General features: G+C 43.4%; 1 protein-coding gene across 13 annotated transcripts in view; it reads right to left on the reverse strand.

Annotated features, from left to right (window-relative positions):
- The window catches only part of TANC1 (tetratricopeptide repeat, ankyrin repeat and coiled-coil containing 1), a 237,371-nt gene extending 218,586 nt beyond the window's left edge, over nt 1–18,785 (reverse strand). For 8 of the 13 annotated variants that reach the window (XM_082691341.1, XM_082691340.1, XM_082691349.1 and 5 more), the window contains exon 1: nt 18,206–18,785. The gene's annotated coding sequence lies outside the window, so the exon portion shown is untranslated. Of the gene's footprint in view, nt 1–3,277; nt 3,300–16,979; nt 17,001–18,205 lie in introns of those variants that run through there. The other 5 variants (XM_082691336.1, XM_082691343.1, XM_082691342.1 and 2 more) reach the window with 2 other exon arrangements.
- Nucleotides 18,786–22,269: the final 3,484 nt, after the last annotated feature.

Consider the following 22,269-nt stretch of genomic DNA (forward strand, 5'->3'; position numbering starts at 1 on the left):
GCGGAAAACTCTAAATGAATGGGATTATTGTCAGAGCATGAAATAATTTAGCATTCTGCATAATAGCCTTATAGAGCAGCAGCCCACATTATTTTTACATTGCTGCTTGGTTTCTGCCTCACCTGATAATGTACAACACTGGTCATTTCTTTACAGTATTTTCCTTCTTTAAAGAAATCCATGCATGTGGAAAAATGGACAAGTGGTACGAAAGGGTCTTCAGTAAAATGGATGACTGTCCTCCATCTCAGACCCCTGCATCCGTCAGAAAGACAATCGTGGCTTACATATACGGATATGTACTTCCAAAGACACCCTGTGCATATATATCTTTTTCGTTTAATAATATTCTTGGAAGTTTTTCCTTAAGAGCACATATAAACTGACCTCATTCTGTTAACACCAGCAGATCACTCTCTCCTACAGTTGTGCGCTAATCTATTTAATTCAGACCGTGTGCTATAAAAATGCCCAACAATGCTATTAAACACTATTTATGTAACTCTTTTTCCTTACATTTTGATTTTCCATCCTAGCAAATTTTACATCTAAGTTTCTCAGCAAAGGCCACCAGGCTCTCCAGGCTCCGTTCCCAGGACCTCCTGCTGCCCACCAAACCCAGGCTGCGTACAGTTCTCTTAAACACGCCATGCCTTGCTCATGCTATTGCTCTAAAAACAACCCATCCCACCTTCCTTTGCTTGCTTAATTCTTACTCAGTCCTTCAAGAGAGGGCTTAGGTATAACCTGCTTCCAGAAAGCAAGGATCTCCCAATCCTCAGGGCAGAGGAAATGCTCCCATGCGTGGCTGCCCCCACAGCCTATCCTCCCTCAGAATAAATTTGTGCAAATCAACCCCAGTCACTAGATTTTAAATGTCTCTGGGAAAGAAAACATTGCATTAATCTTTGTGCCTGCCAGAGTTTAGCACAGTATCTGGCACACTGAATCAAGCCAGGACGAGAAAGGAAGCTCCGGAACACATACTAGGGTGTAAAACCCTCCTCTAGATGTAGCACACAAACACTACTCCTCCCTAACCAGCTTACAGATGAAGAAACCAAGGCCCTAAAGTTAAGAAACCTGTCTAAAAGCATTAAGGGGTGGGGCGCCTGGGTGGCTCAGTGGGTTAAAGCCTCTGCCTTCGGCTGGAGTCATGATCCCAGGGTTCTAAGATAGAGCCCCACATCTGGCTCTCTGCTCGGCAGGGGGCCTGCTTCCTCCTCCTCTCTCTCTCTCTCTCTCTGCCTGCCTCTCAGCCTTCTTGTGATCTCTGTCAAATAAATAAATAAAATCTTTAAAAATAAAACAAAATAAAAGCATTAAGGGGAGCGAAAATTTGAGAGCAAGTCTACTTTACTCCAGAATCACTGATCTCTCCATTCAGCAGTTAGCCACACATTCTGATCCTGAAAGTTCATTTGAGGAGGTCAACTAGGCAGTCCTGAAGGGTAGGACACCTTCATAACTGTTGTGGGTAACCCAAATCCCCCCCTGAAAGTCAGCCAAAAGCAACCTAGAATGCAGGACTAAAATAGCAGAAAGCAAAAAGGTCATCAACAATCAAATCTCACCTACAGCATTCACGAATGTGCACGTTGCACACTCAGGCAGGGTCTTTGAGGAGCCATTCACAATAAAGAGGACAAGCCTAAGTAAGCAGCCGTGATATTCCCGCATAATCCCACCAGCTCACTCTCCCAGCGAGCACTCCTCCTCTCTCCCCACCCCCAACCAAGCCGCATCCACAGTCCCCATAACCACTGACTAAAACCAACCTCTGGGCCTGCACCCATAAAGGATTTAAAAGCTGACCAGTTCTGCAGAGAATGAGCCACCCCTGGAAAGGGCCATGGGTGGGTGAGAGGCAGGACAGAGAGCAGCTTGCAGGAGCAGGCAACAGAGTCCTCCTGGAAACCTGCCAGGAGGCCCCGGGGCCAAGGACAGACCCTCATCGGCAAGCTGAGCAAAGACTGCCCACTCCCACGGCCTCTAAGGGTATGAAATCGGACTATCTAAGAATAACCACAGACCCCAGAGCCTGGCACCGAGTCAGTGATTGCACAAACCAATCGGAGAACAAGTGGCTCCCCTTCTATGCTTTCCACCAGGACAGGGATTAGAATATGGGACAGAGAAGTCCTATAAGGAGCACAGAAAGTAGGAGTGGCATTTAGCAAAGATGGGAACACAAGAGGAGGCTGCTCCTCCCTCCCACACAGGAGAAAAATGAACCACTCAGCAGCAAGCAGTTAATGAACCCAAACCTTACTTCCTCAGAGAGAAAAAGCAGCAGAAATTGTCCCAATGGTAACCAGACATCAACGCAAAAGACACACAGGCTAAAAATAAAACCTAAAAAACCCTTTTTCTCCTATTATCAGCCACAACCAAACAAGAATGCCTACCTCTTTAGGCAAGGTAGGATACGGTAGGTAATGGTTCAAAAGAAATGCACTGCACAGTCAGCCCTCAGTACGTGGCCAAGTGGAAGAAGCAGGCATTGAAGACTTGTTGGATGAAACAGATGCCCGAGTCTCACACTCCCTCCCAGGATTAAGGGCGTAAGGCTGGGTTTAGGCCTGGGTGTTTGGACCTGATGTCACTCAATTCCCAAAACAACCTTTAAGAGTACTCACATTCCCAAGTCTTGGAATAATCCAAATAACTAAAAAACAGCCTTGGCAAAATTAAATATGAATGTCTGAACATTCCTAAAAAGAAGCAATTTTCCAAGGTGTTGGTTCTTACCAGAGATCAGCATCATGTTATATAAGAAGCTATTGAAAGGCCCCGAAAAAAGTAAAGTGAAAAGACAGCCTGAGCCACACAGAGCCAAACATTCTCAACAGTCCAGTCCTGTTGCCACCTGCCTGGCTCACTCCAGGATCCCAGAATCCTTAAAGAAACGCAGACTGCCAACCCTCACTCCAGACCAACAGAAACATCAACAGGCACGGGCTGGAAAGGGCCCTTCGGATTAAGTGCAGTACAGCACTGTTTAGGACTGGGGCTCAGGAGGAAGGGCTCATTACTCATCTCCTCCTGTAGAAGTTCTAGTCCAGGCCTACCTGAAGGACTTCAAGGAGTTCCCACAGGGAGGATAGGATGTCCTCCAAGAACCAAACTTCCAACTGGCCATAGGGAATTTTCAAAAGGGTATCCCCGAGGGGCCCTAAACCCTACCCCACACCTCCTCAGCAAGGCCCTGGTCATGGCTATCACCCATTGTGCACACACACCTTGCCACCTGCCTGGAAACAGCTTTGCCATCTACCTTGAGTCAGCGGCTAAGAAGTCCTACTCTGTTCTGGGATCGGCCTCCACTCTGCTGCAAAAATCATCTCTCAGGCTCACCCTCCTCTGCGTTCTCATTCCCTCTGCTGTGAAAGCACGGTGGCACAGGGCTGTCGACCCGAGCACAACTTAGCGGAGCCAGGGCACTTTAAGCCCCTTTCCTTCTCTGCAAAATGAGGGTGAGGACAGCCGCACTCCATGAAAAGTGCTCTGCAGCAATGACATGAGCGAATGCACCCTAAATGCACAACAGAAGGTACTGAACTGACACTGGGACTCTTCCTCCTCCTAGCGCAGGCCCCAAACATCATCTCTCACCTGACCTACTTCAAAAGCCTCATAACAGGGAGCCCTGCTGCCCATCTGTGCCGGAGCCAGTCTCTCCGCCACGCCGCCGCCTGAGCTTTTCTCCCGAAACATAGCTGATTACATCATCTCCCTGCTTTCAAAACCTGTGACAGCTATCACTTGCTTTACAGGATCAAATCCATACTTCTCTGCCTAGCATGCAAGGCCTTCTGCAATCTGGCCCTTTCCTCCCTGCCACGGTACCCAAATGCCAAGCATCATCTGTTCTAGTAACAGTACCCCAAACATAACTTGTATTTTCACGCGTCCCTGCCTCTGCTGCTCTTGCCCCCTCCCAGACAGCCCCTCACCCCTACCCTGCCTGGCAAGGTGCAACGCATCCTTCACCCTCTCCCTGAAGTCCTCCCTGACCACCAACTCTTCCTTTTCTTCCTCCTCCTTCTTCCTCTGCCCCTCCTTCTCTACTCTCCTGCTGCACACCTGCCTTCTATCACTGATACTATGCATGCACTTGTCTCCTTGGATTGAGGCAGAGCTGGGCCTTGACCTCAGAAGGGCGCAATGGACCGCCCTCGAGAAATATTTGTTGGAAAAATTATTACAAGACTTCCACGAAATGAAAATAGTTTCTAATATGTTAAACAGTTAACACCTTCATGGTCCCTTCTTACTTCTAAAACTCATAAGGATATTATATTCCTTGAGCTAGCTAAGATTGCTCTTAATAAAGGAAGCAAAATAGCCCTGTGAAGGTGAAATGCCTTTGCAAGTTCCATCTGCTTGGAACTCAATCACTGTCCCTCTAGAAAAGACATCTCCTCCCTTTTTCCATGATGGGAGAGGGAATCACGCTCTCTGATTCTTTCCGGCTTGACTTTCGGTATGTGGAGCTGGACAGCTTAAGGGGTCCCTCTTGCTTAAATAAAACATTTCAGAAAGGAAGGGATAAACAAAACTGTTACTTAATGGTAGTGGGAAAAGTATAACAAGTTCGAGTGCACAGGACTTGAGTGCCCTTAAGGAATCAGGTTCCTTTCTCAGAGAACAGGTGCTGCCTGGGCAAAGAGCACTGTGAGCCCTTGTCTTAGAAAACACAGGTCACAAGACTCAGGAACAGCTTATTGGAGAAGACTTCTTGGTTTACCCAAAATCCCAAGGAGTCAAGACCCATAAGTGTCTGTCTATTTAAGCAGCCTCCAAAATGTGTTCCTTGACTTCTTTCATTCAGAACTTAGGATATAGTCATTCTCCCTTTACATGAGTCTTTAACAGGGCACAGGCCAGGAAGGAGAAGCTCCCCTCTTCCCCACTGTGAAGCTCTGAGGCCCTTCAGGGAAGCACCAGCCCCACTCCACTGCAGGACGGCTGCTCTTCTGGCTGCCAGTACCCTGTTCATAAACACACACGTGTTACTTGATTGAGTAACTTAGTTCAGCTAAGATAAAGTGTATTATTTATTCTAAGCCACATTCAAGTGAAACTCTTCTGAACTTTGCAGAGCTTCTCATGTTCTCACAATCCTTAGTAAATAAATGGATTTGTAAAATACTGTTTTTCATTTAAAACCAGACCATTTATTAGCAATACCCTCATGCCAATTAAAAAAATATCCTTTCTGGGGTACCTGGGTGGCTCAGTTGGTTGAGCGATTGCCTTCAGCTCAGGTCATGATCCCGGAGTCCTAGGATCAAGTCCCATATCAGGCTCCCAGCTCCATGGGGAGTCTGCTTCTCCCTCTGACCTCCCCTCTCATGCTCTCTCTCTCTCTCTGTCTCTGTCTCTCTCAAATAAAGAAATAAAATCTTAAAAAAGAAAAAAACCTTAAAAAAAAAAAAGCCAACTTATGTAAAAAAAAAAAAAAAAAAAAAAAACCCTTTCTGGGGCACCTGGGTGGCTCAGTGGGTTAAAGCCTCTGCCTTCGGCTCAGGTCATGATCCCACGGTCCTGGGATGGAGCCCCACACTGGGCTCTCCGCTCAATGGGGAGACTGCTTCCCTTCCTCTCTCTCTGCCTGCCTCTGCCTACATGTGATCTGTCTGTAAAATAAATAAATAAAAATATGTTTTTTTAAAATACCCTTTCTTCTCTGGTTCCTTCTGCTTTGTAAATTACCACCTAAAAATGTCCCACTTGTTTGTTCAAAACATTTCATATAAACATCTAATTGTTTTAATATAAGCAACAAACTATACCAATTATCTTGAAATCAAGGTCTTATCCAGACTTCCATAACGAGTATCTTAAAATTAGCAATTTTTAAAACACTAAGAACAAAAATAAATAAATAAAAATAGAAACACTCTGGACAAAACTTCCATACAACGAATGATCCAGAAAGTTGAGCTTAGAAATATAGTCAAGAGCAAAAGAAGAGAGAAGAGGGTGTGTTTCGACACCTACGAGCCAAGCACCGTCTAAGCATTGTTTTGTCTTTTTGTTTTTTAAGTTTTTTATTCCAGTTAACAGAGCATGCCATGTTAGTTTCAAGTGTACAATACAGTGACCCTGAACTCCCATTATGTCACTTGATGCTCATCACGAGTAGTGGTGAGCGTTTTATACAGGCTCTCACCTTCAGTCTTGGCATGAAGCCTATGAAACAGGATTACTACCCCCATCTTACAGATAAAAAGACAGAGGTCAAGGAAGCTGCCCAGAATTACACACAAAACCACAGTTCACTAGGCTTCAAAGATCAGGCTTGTTTCACTAAGTCCTATATATTTGTATTTTTTTTTAAAGGAGGAAAAAAAGAGAGCACTCTGTGTGTATTTTTAGTGTAGTACTTACTATAGTTCCAAAGTACTTACTATCCAAGGTACCTTATTATTCACAACAAACAAATTTTAATATATAGAACAGTATTCCTGCCTTCTAAGGGATTAAATCAAGAATGTGCTGGGAACTACCTATGATAGCTACCATTCATCATGCAAGGTTACTTTATATACACCATGCTATTCTTCATTGAGACACACAAAATTTCTTTGAGTTTAATTTTTCCCAGACATACAAGTACTTGGAAGGATATCAAGGGGAAAAAAAACTTAAATATCAAATTAAGTTAGCAAAGTCAGTTATAATAGGAACTTTTATTTACGTGTCTAAGTTTCTAAACAATGTACATATAAAATTATGACCCTGAGGGTATGCTTAGATTAATAACTGTACTTTAAATTAGCATAAGCATTTATCAGAAAAATATTCTGTTAGAATTTATCCAGTAGAGGTAGAATTAATGCATATTACTAAATTAATGTGCTTAGAATAAATCTTTATAGAATCGTGTTTTACAATTACAACTCAGATACCCTGTCATTTTTTTTTTAAGATTTTTATTTATTTGTCAGAGAGCGAGCGAGCACAAGCAGGGGGCAGGCAGAGGGAGAGGCAGGCTCCCCGTTAAGCAAGGAGCCTGGTGCAGGACCTGATCCCAGGACCCTGGGATCATGACCTGAGCAGAAGGCAGACACTTAACTGACTGAGCCACCCACACATCTAGATTCCCTGTCATTCTCAATAAAATTCAACCACCAAAAATGTTTAATGCGCAAGCCACTTTACCCAGTAGGCACATAGTTTATAATCTTAAAATATACTGAAAAATTATAACCATTCAACCAGGCCAACTATTCAGAATAACACCACACTTCCAACCACAACTGGAATAAATTAAGCTTATACCCCCTTGTTATACTAATAAAATTAATTTCCAAGTGAACTCTAAGCCATTACATATATTTATATAGCATATATATATATATTGCTAAATTAAAATGCCTGTTCCCAAATCCTAGGGAAGAGAAAAGCATAGTCTAGAACCTATTCTTTCCCAAAATATTCAACCTGAATTTAAACCAGGCCTTGAGATCTAACCTCTAATTTTTAGAAAATACAGAGGACAAAGGACAAGATAAACAATACCACAAGGAAACAAATTCAGATATGGGACATCATACAAGATCTCTTCTAAAAGTCAGAAGGGAAAAGGAAGGAGTGGTGAGATAGCATCATTCTACATTTAAAAAGACAAAATCGACAAAACCCCACAGTGCTACTATGAAAACCTTGATCAAATCCCAGTTCCAAGAAAACAGAAATGGTGACAAATGCCATCTGGGGAACAATTAGATGACATTAAGAAATCACTTAATTTTATGAAAAGTGATAATGAGGTGGTAGGGTTTTTTTTAAGTCCTTAGCTAGAAATGCATACTAAAGTTTGTTAGGATGTCTAGGCTTTGCTTGAAAATATTTCTGCAAATTAGGGGCACCTGGCTGGCTCAGTCAGTGGAGCACTGAGACTCTCAATCTCAGGGTTGTAGGTTCAAGCCCCACACTGAGTGTAGAGATTACTTAAAATTTTGTCTTTAAATCTTGAAGAAAATAAAATAAAATAAAAATATTTCAGCAAATTACATCCAACATTGTTCTCAGGCAAAGATGCTTTGCAAAAGAAAGTTTCTACAATTCAATGTATTTGGGAAATGCTTAAAACTGTTTCCCTCCAAGGAGATTCACAAGGATCATTAAAAAGAATGGTGCTCAGGGCACCTGGGTGGCTCAGTGGGTTAAAGCCTCTGCCTTCGGCTCAGGTCATGATCCCAGGGTCCTGGGATCGAGCCTCACGTCGGGCTCTCTGCTCAGTGGGGAGCCTGCTTCCTCCTCCCTCTCTCTGCCTGCCTCTCTGCCTACTTGTAATCTCTGCCTGTCAAATAAATAAATAAAATCTTAAAAAAAAAAAAAAAAGAATGGTGCTCAAAAGTCTTGCAGTTAAAAATAAAGAGATCTATTTTATTTTGGTTAACCCAGATCCTCCCACTTATTTGAACACAGAGCCTTTTATCACTGCATAACATCTACTAATTCCCTGAGAATCAGTTTCCATGGAACTCCCTTTGGGAACTGCTATTTTACCCAGCTAACTTACTCTGAAGTAAGGCTCTCTTAAGTCACATACGTGCTCCAAGAACCCTAAATAATAATAAAAAAAAATAATAATAATTGCATCTATTTGCAATTTAGGAACCTCTCACTTTTTTCTGTCTTTGCATCTATCAATAAGTATACATTGACTCTTTAACATGTTTTAATTTCGAAATCAAACTCTTTGTATAACACAAAATTGCCACCGCCAAATTTCCCTCAGTGGAGTTAAATTTTACTTATTCAAATCCATTCCCTTTGAAATCCACAACGGAACAGATCTCAAATTCATAAGTTGTCAAAGCACACCATGTTTTCACTTTCGAAACTTCCTTGATACAGTTCAAAGACTCCTCAAACCCTCACCAATGACTTCTCAGAATAAGTTACTGGCTTCACAGTAACAAAACACAAAAATAAACAAAACCTGAAATCAAAACTCTTTGACCGTCTTTCAGGTAATTCTTAAGGGCTTCTTAACAATTTACCTCAAAGTCCCCCAAACTGCCATTTTTAAGCACCAAAAGTGGTCCTATTCTTATAAAGGGTCTTTTGGGTACTTGAACAAATTACATCCCAAGACAGACTGACCTTATCAAAAATTCTATCTACTCTATGGCTAAAAGTGTAAAAGCAAGCTTTTGATTAATATCTGCAATTCATTTGAGTAAAATATATGTACTATTCCATTTAAAAGCATCAACACTTAAAAACTCTTGGGGAACACACTTAAAAGAAGACAAAAATGGCTAACAAAGAAATCTGAGTGCAAAGTCACTGCTATAAGGGAACAATAAAATTTGATGTCTCCCTTGCATCAAAGAGGCAATTTACAACATTCGAAACCCTTTCATAGACATTCTGTCATTTGACCCTCAAAACCCTGGAGAGATGTCTGTTTTCCATCATGATAGCATATATCTAACATGGCTCAACTTGAAAGCCAACAACTTGTCAACCCTCAATTATCCTTACCATGGAGAGAATAACAGCACATGTAATTCGATTCAGCTGAACCATGTAAAGTCCATCACCTCCTCCAGCGGGGACACTCAGGCCAGACCCTCCCATGGGAGTCCCCCTGTGATTTTTCTTGGTGCCACTTGCAGGCAGCCCACTGTCCATGGGCACTTAGAGCTTCATACAACACATCTTCCAGGCTTTGGGGAGGAGACTCTCCTTTGAACTGACTGCCCCTGCCTAGCATTGGCCCGTGATGTTTCTGCAGCATCAGCCCGCAGAGCTTCCCGGGTGCGCCCATGTCACTGTTACCACATGAAAGGAAAACAATGTCTAACTGTGGACAACACATATGAGGCCAGACAAAAAACTCTGGTATAAAAATTCGCCGAGTTTGGATCGAGGATCCTCCCATCTTAGCCATGTGCATTCTTTGCCCTCAGATCCCTTAGACGTATATGAGCACTCTACCACCGAAGGCTGTTGAGGGCTGGAGGAGAGAGGAACCCTCCCTGCCAGCCAGTAACCAGCACAGAGCTGAATTTAACAACTGTGTGTTCTCTGCTTGCCTCCCTTTGCTCCCAAGAAAGGGAAACAAGCAATTTAAAAAACTGACTAAGGTAAGGCAGGACTCCAACCATCAAGACGCCTACAATCCATGGTGCTAGCTAGCTTCATTGTTAGAGCATACGATGCAACTCTTGATCTTGGGGTGGTGAGTTCAAGCCCCACACTGGGTATGGGGTCTACTTACGAACCCATAGGCAAAGCAAGCAGGCCAGCACCTTATAAAAGGCAAAAAGCAAAAAGGCACTGTAATGGTCCAAGTAATGCTCCCCAGGGGAATTAAATAGAAGGAACCAACCATGCAAATACAGAAGCAGAAGATGAGAAAATGTTAATAACAAAGCAGTATTTGAGCTTGAAGGACAATGGAAATAGGGTGGGAAGGGGCGCCTGGGGGGCTCTGTAGGTTAAACATCTACCTTCAGCTTGGGTCCTGATCTCCCGTCCTGGGATTGAGCCCCATGTTGGGATCCCTGCTCAGCGGCAAGTCTGCTTCTCGCTCTCCCACTGCACCCACACACCCCGGCTCATGTGCTATCTCTCTCTCAAATAAATAAATAAAATATTTTTTAAAAAATTTTAAAAAAGAAAGAAAGAAAGAAAAGAAAATGTAGTGGGGGATGGGGAGGACAGCCTTCCCTGAGGCAAAACTGATACACAGTATGTGACAGTTACAGAATGGGCAGGACCTGAGTGACATTTGCAGAGACAGAAGACAACTGGGTCTGGAAAGGAAAGTAATGAACCATATCGTGGAGAATCTTGAAAGCTGTGAGTAAAAGGGAACAGCCATGGCTCTTATCGGTCCCTGCATCAGTTGTGCCTTCAGCTACAAATAACAATTCTAAAACTACAGACGAAAACACAGTCTCAAAACTTTTTGGCCATGTAGCCCTAAAAGTGAAAAAATTAAACATGTACCCCCAACATGTTGTAAACTGCATATAATTTATCCATAATTAAAACTCTGGGGTTATGAATTACATGTGTATAATGTAGTATGTACATTATAAAATATCCATTAAAAACTTTTTAAAGGGTAAGAGTGATGCAAACAGTATTCTTAAGTTTATTTTTATTAATACAAATCCATACACAATTTTTCTGCCAATTTACTGAGTTCAGAGTCATTTCCTTGGGGCGCCTGGGTGGCTCAGTTAAGCTTCCAACTCTTGGTTTCGGCTCAGTTCATGATCTCAGGTTCCTAACATGGAATACCTCAACAGGCTCTGTGGGGGGTCTGGTAGAGAGTCTCTCCCTCCCCCTCCACTCTTCCCTGAGCCCCAGCTGGCACTTTCTCTCTCTAAAATAAATAAAATCTTTAAAAAATAATCATAAAAGGGGCACCCAGGTGGCTCAGTCAGTTAAGCATCTGTCTTTGGCTCAGGTATGATCCCAGGGTCCTAGAATCAAGCCCCATGCCGGGATTCCTGCTCAGCTAGGGGCCTGCTTCTCCCTCTTCTGGTGCCCCTGCTTGTGCTCTCTCTCTGTCAAATAAATAAAATCTTTTTAAAAAGTAAAATAAAAAATTAAAAAAAATTCATTAAAAAAGTCATTTTCTCATCTCCTAAAGACACTTTCTTCATCCTATAAACTTAAATCATTACCATTAAGCTTTCTTTGCAAGAATCTTTTTAAGCCATTTGCCCATTGTGTGGGAGTCCTTTTACTCAAAAATAGGTAATATAATTCATAAACCCATTTACATGGATAGAGTTCACCAAAAGCAAGAATAAAAATGAGAGTACCACTGGCAATTCCACTAGGTTGTAAAGTACCCACTCATCTCTCATGTAACCTAAGTAACAGGAGATTTTCAGGTATACCAACCAGTGTCAGCCATCTATTAAACATTAGTAAAGCTTTTCTTTTTGGAAAAAGTTCTAATAGTTCCTTCCTTTCCAGACTGGATGGGCTAGCATATTCCATTTGGAGATAATGGCCTCAAACAATAATAAAGCTGTTCTGAGTCGCAGTGGTTTCAGGGTTAGTTCATTCAGCAGCTGGAAAAGGTCACTGTTTTCTTAGGCACATCCATCTTTGTTGTCCTCTATGATCCTTAGAGTGTCAACCTGTTCTATTTTGCCGACAACATTCAGTTCCCAATATGGTGGTACCTAATAGTTGTCATATAAATATTCATTAATCAGTCACTAGCAAGAGGTATGGTATTACTAAAGATGACTTGACTTTATCAAGATTCACTCTCTAGGGCAGAGGATACACCCAACGTGCCCTGAAGTGCATGGCCAATGGAAAACTCATCAAAAGCAAGATGACAATTCTAAGTAATGTGGAAATTACTATAGTGGTGGTCCCCATAAAGAATCATGTAACCATTAGAGTGTGAGTGAGCCTAAGCCCAGGCAGAAAAACCAGCCAGCTGAGCCCAGCTCCAATTTCCACTTCTGGATCAACTAAAGAATAGCTGATTTAAACCACAAGAAGCAAAAGGGGCCGGATGCGGAATGCTATGATTTGGGCAACAAACCATCCCTGGTAAAACACTCTATGCACACAGGACAGTGGGGAAAGAAAAAACTACACTGTCTCATTTCCACTAATTTTTTTTTTTATTCAAACATCTAGCTCAGAGTAAGCAAGCACTCAATAAACATTACTAATTGATGTCACGAACCCCAAGTAATTTAGAATAAAGCATGGCAAAAAGAGGGAAGTATAATGGGATACATGATAATAATGACCAATTCCCAACTTTTTTGCAGTAATTCAATATCCTGTTATACAAGCGCCTGTCTATGCAGCAATTCAAATCTGCAAAGAATGTGGAAAAGTCTCAAGACTGTAGGGTGTACATCACAGGAGCGTTAAAATCGTTCTTACCCTCTGGTACATTGGGATGTTGTTATGACCAGCAATACCACTTTTGGTAACATATCCTGCATTAAACAACTAGCTCTTTTTGTTTAGCCTGCTCCCTCCCTCTTCTATTAACAATGAACCCCTTCTCTGTGGGACACTTTGTCTCCCCACAGCCCATCTTGTGGGTCTAATGGAGACTGCCAACCGTAACTGTCCTTTGGGTGGCATCAGGCCAATCCGGGTTCTCTCCAGGGTTTTCCCAAACCGGAACTAAGAGCAAAGAGTCCGTTTCTTGATGATGTGAGATTCTGAAGCTACCAGTAGCCGGTGCCCCTATGTGGACCCTGTAATTTAATGATGAGTAAACCACATCTGAGCCAAAGGGCTCTGATAGCCTAAGAGATACTTTTCAACACAACTAAACATCCAAATAGACTGGTTAAATAAATTATGTTAACATATGTAATGGATTTACCAAACAGCCATTAAAACAGTGCCAAAGAATATACCAATATGACGGAGGGGGAGAAAGCACATTACATAAGCATACACTGTGCTTTAAACTGCGCAAATTGTATGTACCCTTGTATGTCAAACCTTTCTCACATTTCTTCAAAAGCACATGTAATAAAAGATCCTGGTTTTGCATGAATATATATGCATGAGAAGAGCATAACCAAGTGTTCCTTAGAGACTGCCCCACCCCCCACCTGGACTCAAAGAGGTAATAAGCCACTATTCATGACAGGCAAGTAACCCTAGGTGTGCTGGGTGGGGCAGGGAAGGTGGTGAGTCACAGTGGCTGTGGGCTATATGACTGAACATATATATACTCGGTTCACATTTACCTACAACTGTGGCTGGAAGATTTTTACTAATAAATTCCTTCACGGTAGCAGCAAAAATCAGTGGGTAAAATCCAGGGACTATACCATCCCTCTGCACCAATTTCCTTGTCCTTGACATTTTTGCCTATGGGGCTCTTCTTTCCAGAATATTCTTCTTGATCACACGTACCACAAGAGCCCTTAAACATCTACTTGAGAAGAGCAACCGCCATCAGTACCATAGCCACACCACACCAGAACCCCTATTCACTCTCCACAAGATAATGTTTCTTGACAGCCTTCTTTTTACCAAAAGTTTTCCTCTATCATTCAAAATCCAGTCTTCTGCTTTAAAAAAAAAAAAAAAAAACCAGGAGCTCTTCTGCTTTGCTGCACTACTTCCCTTCAGGTACACTGATAACAAAGTCTCCCTCAACTTCATTAGCAAATAGTGTTTCCTTATGCTCTCTACTCACACACCTGGAAATGGCAGCCTTTCCAGTCAGTCAATCAGTACTTCTTGGGTAACTACTCTTTTTTTGAGGTTTAAACCCCACTGCTTCATATTCCGAAGAGGCAGTCTTCTGAGAATAAGTTTAAAAAGCTCAAGATGGACAGGTTGCTCAGACATAAAAGGGCCTGTAGCTTTGCACATAATTTTATTTTAGAACCTTTTAAAGAAAATCCATACCAGCTTTCAAATGAGTGTCAAGTTGCACTCTGCTCTTAAGCAGGCAAGCAGGACACAGGACAGACATTTAGAGTCCCTGTGAAAATGGGTCACCTGCTGCCTAATCCTTACTTCTTTACTGTTACACCAACAGCATTCTTCCCTAAGAACTTATGTAGCACAGAAAGTGCTGCAAAATTAGACTTATCCAGACATCAGTAGAAAGAACCCAAGAATGATGACACCAAAAAAGGGACATTTATCCAGGCTTTGTAATTCTGCTAAGAAATACCAAGATAAAAGGCAAATAATATGTTCATTTCTTATTTTTAAAAAAGACATACAGATTTGAGAAGTGATTTCCTTAAGAATGCTGTCTGGGTTACCAGTCTGGATTATAAATCACACTAGACCCTGAAGCCTACTTAATAAAAGAGAAGTTGAAAATAAACAAATGATTAGTTTGAGGTATGTGAATTTCTGAAACTCTCTTTGGGGAGAAAGTTTTATTACCATTATCACTGATCTGTTTTTAATCTCTGACATCAAAGCATAGATGTTAACCCTGGGGTCCTGAAACCAGAATAACCCATAAATGAAATATGAGAAATTGCCACATATTAACATTAGTCTGTTTGTCAAGTTTTAACCAATTCTCAGGTGACTCCATAAATGGGGTGGGGGGGGGGAATCAGAGGATCTAGCTTCAAGTTTAACTCCACAATTTATAGATGATACCCAGTAAACTGATCTAACTGGCTCAGCCTCGGTTTACTAAACTGAGAATTAAGTGTGAAAATATGTAGGTAAAGCCCTTTGTAAACTCCAAAGTCCTGTGCCAATACTACAGCACTGGTTACGGAATGCCTGCATTTCTCTAACTCTCAGAGAAGTTGAGCACTGAAAAGATAATTCCATTTTAGAGATGACAATGATGAGGAAAAAGAAGGCCCAGAAAGGTGTTGGAGCCTTGCACAGAAAACATTTTTATAAACTGGTTGGGAGGAGGTTATTTCCACCACTGAAAATACACAGTTAAAAGACAGTCAAACAAAGTTATCCTAGAAACTAAAATCCCTCCCCAGCAATATGAGTGTGCACACACAGATAAACACACACACACTCACTCACCCACACACACAGACCCTCTGCTTCATTTTGCCTTTGTGAACTTTACTCCTGTAACAACTTAAACTAAACTTTTCATCAGAAAGATAAAAATAAAGCCACTTCTCTGACTGTGAGGCTCACAGCCTACTTTCAACCCAGCCTAGACAAAACCTTTACAATTGGGTTAGAAATGTCTAAAAGAAACATTGACATAACATTAACCTCCGGCTATGCCATACGGCAGGCATCATTATAATATGGATTATAGTTTTAGCAGCCCAGGGATACTGGTTTTAATGTTCCCTGGGAGATAAAGAATTAATCAGCAACTCTGAAGGGGATATTGCCTAAAAATGGACAGTTTAATCAAGACAATTTCATTGTCTTCAAAATTGTGCCCTCAATCACCCAGTATCAAAAACCCAGTATGGCCCCAAATAAATCGTGTGTGGTGAAAGAGACAAAATGTTCTTTTTTTCTACAGGCTCTTATGGGAAGCAGAAAAGGGCTGACTATGAATCAGTTATGCCTTAGTTCCACTATGGACAAAAATTATGATAATTTGGACATTCTGGTGGTTAAACCAGGAAAGCAGAAAAACATTGCTTTCAAGTCCCAGCATTAAGTTTGTGGCATCTCAGCTGAAAGACAGGGTCATGAAAAAGTAACCTTACATTTATTTCTGGACTTTCCTGCCTCCTCTAAAATGGATGACACTATTTCCCATCCCTTATTGTCAAATCAGAACAGTCCGGAAGCCTGGACCAAGTTCACTTGGCAGGTAACAGGAGCAACGCTAGGAGGAAGTCCTGAAGGATGTCAGATACCGTATTTCCTTTATCCCTGCATACTTTTCATCTCAATACCACCAGGACGTATTTACCACAAGTTCTGACTGACATCTACCAAACATTCTGGCTGACAGACTCTGCAGAAACTGGCATACTCTGAGGAAGGTCCTTGGTGAGATTTCTAAGTAGATTAGCGGAGTGAAACATTCAGACTGTACTATAATGACCATCTCTCAGTCGCTCGTAAATTCTCTCATTCCCAGCAATCAAGAAACAGCTGTTAAAATCCAGGAACGTTCCTAAGGAGTAGCCGATCTAAAATACCTCCAAGCTGGCCGGAGGAGCTTCACAACCGCTGCTTCTCCTTCCCCTCCCCCGTCCCTGGAGTGCCAGGAATAAAGATGACCCAGGAAGGGGGAGGGGAAAAGTAGGGTAACGGATCTGGGGAGAGTAGATTTCCCTCATTTCCTCTATAGAGGAATACCATGTCTCTGTACCAACTAACCGGATTTCTCCTTTCCTCTCCCATCCCCACCCCCTCCAAACACATTATTAACCTCTGCAGTCTGGTGGTCTGGCATTTCCAGAGTTGGTGACCTCAGCAGTCCTAAACCCTTTCTCAAAGATTCTAAGCCAGGAACTTCTCTTCCGTGCCAGAGTTCGAGGCCCATCCCACGGTTAGATTCGGCTTGCCTTTACCTTGTAACGCGCCCAGACGGCGCTGCTCCTAGGGTCAAGTTCAAGATGAAGGTACCCTCCCACCTTCCCCTGGTCGACTCCCGCAGGGACAGCGTTACCGATAGGAGTCTCATCACCAGAGAAAGGCACAATGATCTGGGGCTGCCAAAACTCGGCTGGAGGGGAAGACTGTGGCCGAAGCCAATGTCCTCCGAACCCCTGGCCGCGACGCGGTGTTTCTACCTGGGCACCCCTGCATTTCCTCCCGGAGCCTTACACAATAAGTCAAGTAAGTTTTGAGACTACCGATCCCGAGACCTTTCTGTCTCCAAATACGCCACACAATGCTTAGGGCTTCCTTCCTCGCCAGCCCTTCCGGAAAGGTGTCGCGCCAAAGCGGGAGCCCTCCAAGCCCCCAGCGCTGAGCGCCCGCACCCCCAAAGTCTTCCAGTAAGACGTGAGCCTTGACATAAATTCCTCCAAAAGCGACCACTCTACACTACCCACGAACAAGGGAATTCACAATCTTGATACAATCATCGTCTTTCCCAGCTCCCCCTCAATGTCTAATCCTACAGCCCCCCCCCAAACACATAAAAGAACGTGGATATGCTAATAGCTGTGTTTTGGAAGGGAAGCAATAGACTTTCAGCCCAGACTGGGGAAATACCACAACCCCCACTCCGCCCTCCGGCTTAAGTTCAACCGGCATCTTCACGACCCGAGCTCCCAAACACTCCGGGGGCGCCCTGGACCCCGCGGTGCCAGGAGCGCTTCTCTCCGCTTCCCCGGCCCCAGGTACCAGGCGCAGCCCGAGCCTTTGCCAAGCCCGCGAGCTACACAGGAGGAGGGAAAGGGGGCGAGGAGGCGGGCCGGGCGGGGGTGGTCCCGAAACTCCAGCGTGCTGCCGGGCGTCCCCGGTGCCCCCGCACCCCAGTTCTGCCCGGGGCGATTCGGTCCGGCGGGGACCGGACCGCGAAAGGAAGGCGCCGACTCTCCAGAGCCGGCAGGACCAAGGCCCGGGCGCCCAACATGTCCAAGCCTATCCCGGGAAAGCTCCCGGGTGTGCCCAGCGAGGGGGGGCTGGCGGGGGAGGCAAGCTCCAGAAACTTTCCCACATGCCTTTCCACTCTCCCCATCTCCCTCTCCTGCTCTGCGGGACCCTCTCCTTCCCTCTGCGCCGCTGCAGCTGACCCTGCCCGGGACACATGGGAGGCCGGCGGCGGCGCCAGGGCGGCGGGAGTTACCTGCCGGGAAAGTTTCCAACTCCGCGGTGCGGTTCTCCACCCCAGGGCCGGGCCTCGGGGCGCGGCCAGCTCGACGGTCCGCCGCTGCCTCTCCTCCGGCTCCCGAAGCGGCCACTGCTCCGGCAGCTGCCACAGCGAAGGCTGCGCTCCGGCCCGTCCCCCACCCTCGCACGGCCCACACCCGGGCCTCATTGGCAGCGCGAATCCCCGCCCTTGCGCGTGTTCCCGAAGGCACCTTCCTCTCGCGCGCCCGCCCGGGCCGCGCCTCCCGCGCCCCTCCCCGCCGCGGGCTGCGGCGTCTCCCGGGACCCGGTGGGACGCAGCGCGCGAACTTTCCGCCCCGCGCGGGCGCAGCGCCTTCCCGCCTCACCTCTCCGGGCCGGGTCTCCAGCGCCCCCCAAGGGGGCTAATCGCTCGAGGCTGCGCCTGGGCCCCTCCGGGCCTGGATTGGATGAATGGTCGTTTTTCAACCCCTTTGGAATCAGCGTAGTGACACGGCGTCTCCTTCTTGCCGCGTTTTGAAAACAGCCAAAGAAGACATATGGGAGTAATTAAGCTGAAGTTTTGGTGGATGCTTCACGGTGACTTTTGTGGCTTTCTTGAATTTTCTTTCCCTCACTTAGCATACACATCCACACTCGAAAACTCACTTTCTGGGGCACGAAAGAGCTAAAGGAGATCGAAGGTGTAAGGGGCATCTCTCCTGCTGTCTTTTTCTCCCCAAAAGCGAAATAGGGATGTTCAGGGACTGTTGATTGCCGGGGGTGGGGGAGGGGGGTCCCCCAGGTCCCAGTTCTGCAGCCTTCTCCAACCCCTCCGTGCTGGCCCTGTGTTGTCTATGCTACATTCACAGAGGGCCAACATCGTGTTTCTGTCGGTGGGAGGAGGGAGGTATGGAGAGAAGGGTAAGACAAAGATGTTATTATTGTTTCGGCTGGTAGCAGTAAATTAAATTCCCGAGTTCCCAAAATATTTTGTTATTTCCCAGCAGGGCGAAAGCCAGGATAGGGCCTACAGATTCTGGAGTCCTGGGTTCGCTAGCACCCCGCAGGAATCCCAGGCAGTCAATTCAAGCCAGGGGAGAGCTCAGCCCACTCCACGCCTGAAGCCTTTTGGACCTGCTGCGGTCACTGAAAGCAACTAGGACTGCTGCTGCCTTGTGTGGCCTGCGGAAATTGTGCACGGGTCACCCCAATGGTGTGTCTGGAGCTGGGATTACAGAAGTTGCTATATGGGTTTATTGGCAACCCCTAACCTTGCTGTGGCAAACCCGCCTTTAATTGTGTTTTAAACAAGTTTCCCATAAAAATTTCAACCTCATGCAGAGCTTCCCAATATAAAGATACCCCCAGATAGGAGTGTCCATATTTAGAGTTCTTATTGAAAAGGACAGGAAGCAATCTTCCTACATAAATGAAAAATGACTGAAATTTGCTGGATTTCTCACCTATAGTTCCAAAGATCTGATTATTATTGTGCTGATATTTGAACAGTAAACACATCCACAGCCCAAAGTCTTCCTCAAACAAAGCAGGATATGAATATTTATAGTAACATATAAACTTATTAAACTGAAAAGAATTGACCTATTTCTTCACTCTGAAATGTCTCATTGCTGAAAAATATAGTGATATGTTTTATTTAATTTCTCTCAAAATGAAATGTATAAAAGTTACCAATCTTTCAACAACAGATGAAAAGGCAGTCTTTATTTTTAAGACAACCTTAAAAATAAAAGAATGACACAAAACAAAACAGAGTCCACAGTGATCTAACTAAACGGAAATACTAAAATATAAAAGAAACCATCCTAGGGAAATACACTGGTAAAACTGTCTGCCTCAGACTTCTTTATAATGGGTGAAATGTATAACGGGTGAAATTTACAATTTGAATCACATTCTTCTGTCTTTGGCTCCTTTAAGCCATATTCTCCAAGTTTTTGATGAAATTGCTTAAACTGGGCTTTGAAAACAATGATATTCATTTTCCCCCTTCTTTCCTCAAAGCATCCAAAGTAGCAAGTAGAAATCACAGAAAGTATATATTTTCATTATCAACATTATCTTTAAATTATTTTTAATTGGGGAATTCTTGTCTTTATAGTTCCAGAAGTCACAGTCGCTAAAGAAGTAACTTCATCACTGCCTAGTTAGGAGTGTTTAACATTCTAAACAGGCATATAGCTAGCAATCTGAAATTTGTACACAGAAGGGCCCCGTCTCCTCTTCTTCCTGTAGTGTTTATATAATCCAAACTACATATGTTATTATGCACAATCTGATCACCAGCTTTAAACAGCTAACATTACATACAGTATGTATGTCATACTAAGAACATCAAAGCTGTCTTAAACTGTGAGTGAAAATGGTACATTTTATAGAAGACAAGGCCAAAAACACAGAGTAATCAGAATTCATGCATAAAGGGGGAAGGGGGGTCCATTAAGATTAAGTGTGTAAGAGAAAAATTTGAACATTTTCTAAGAATCTAAAAATATGAAGTATTAGCTGAGCACAAGTTCAAAAAACAAATCTCAATGCTTGCTAAGGATCTTCTTTTCCCTTAAAAAAAAAAAGATATTTTTAGTTAGTTGTTAGACAATTGTTATTTTTAGGGGGAGAGGGGAGCAAGAATCACCTCTTACATTCCTTAGGGCATTTCTGATTATCCCATTGAATTTTAAAAAAACTCGCTCGTTGCATTTCTGTTGATTCCAGCTGAAAAAAATAATTGAAAGACAAATATAGATCACATTAGTGTTATATATTCACCAAGCATACATGCAATACATTGGATTCCATTTAAAAATTTTCTGTAGGTTTTGTCAGCAATGGTAGCTTTTCTCGGAAGAGTGAAAGAAAACAGCAAATAATAAACTGGTTATTTTACTGTAAAATTTACTGCCCAGGGCAATAGGCTGAGGAAGGCGTGAGAAAAGAATGTGTCTTGTGAGTGTTAGTATGCTTTTTTCCCCTTGCTCAGATTCTTAAGTACTTCTATTTTAAATCAAGCCTAAGTTAGGATCAGAGCCAGTGTTTATTATGGTATGTGTGGTATAGAATACATAGTGAGAAGTGAAATGTTTAAAACAGTGTAGGAATTAAATACAAAAACTGAGATGGAAGTTAAAAAAAAAAAAAAATTAAGGCAAGGTAGGAAAATCCAGGCTCAATTCAGCCCACAAACACTTTTTGCCTATTTTGGAGTGTCTTTTAAAGTCTACATAATGCATTCTCCTTTGGTCCACTCAGTTTTCCCTTCCCTTTTAACACTTTGGGGACGAAAAGCATTTTTAAAGAAGTGGGGAATGCTGAAACAAATTAGGCCATAGTTAGAAATCTGCTGGGAAAAGCAATGAAATTGCATACCCTACCCAGTTCCAGGGTATGTAACAATTCATGGTCACACATGTGTATCAACACCATGGTCAGAGGTGGGCTAATGGCAGATATTCGCCCTGGGATATCAAAAGCCATATTTGTATACAGTTAACCAGGCAGACAAATTAAAAGTCATCTAATGGGACATATAAACCCCTCTGCAGGTCTAGCACATGGCCTCCCAATATTATAGAAACTCATCCAATAGGGGCTAGGCAGTGAGTTATTTAAACTGAAAAGGAACCCACTAAGGGAAGAAAATAGGGAAATAGATGCAGGGGTTCACATTTCCTTGTAAGAATATAGGCATAACTAAAATCCCAGGAAAATTTTGTTTAAGATGGCATGCCATCCGATTAACATTTTAAACATAGATTTAATTCAATCTTCTGACAGTGAAATAGTCTATAGGGAGAAATCAAAATTTTCCATCGTGAGGAAGGGTGAAGTAATGCAGTCAAGTAGTAATCCCTCCAATAAATGTCTTTGAGTCTAGTTAATATGGCTTAAAAAGAAATGTGCTGTTAACTTTGAGTATAAGAAATGCATTTTAAGGGGCGCCTGGGTGGCTCAGTCATTGGGTGTCTGCCTTTGGCTTGGGTCACGATCCCGTTGTCCTGGGATCAAGCCCTGCGCTGAGCTCCCTGCTCAGAAGAGAGTCTGCTTCTCGCTCTCCCACAC

This window comes from Mustela nivalis, assembly GCF_964662115.1.
Source record: "Mustela nivalis genome assembly, chromosome: 11".
Classification (NCBI taxonomy): domain Eukaryota; kingdom Metazoa; phylum Chordata; class Mammalia; order Carnivora; family Mustelidae; genus Mustela; species Mustela nivalis.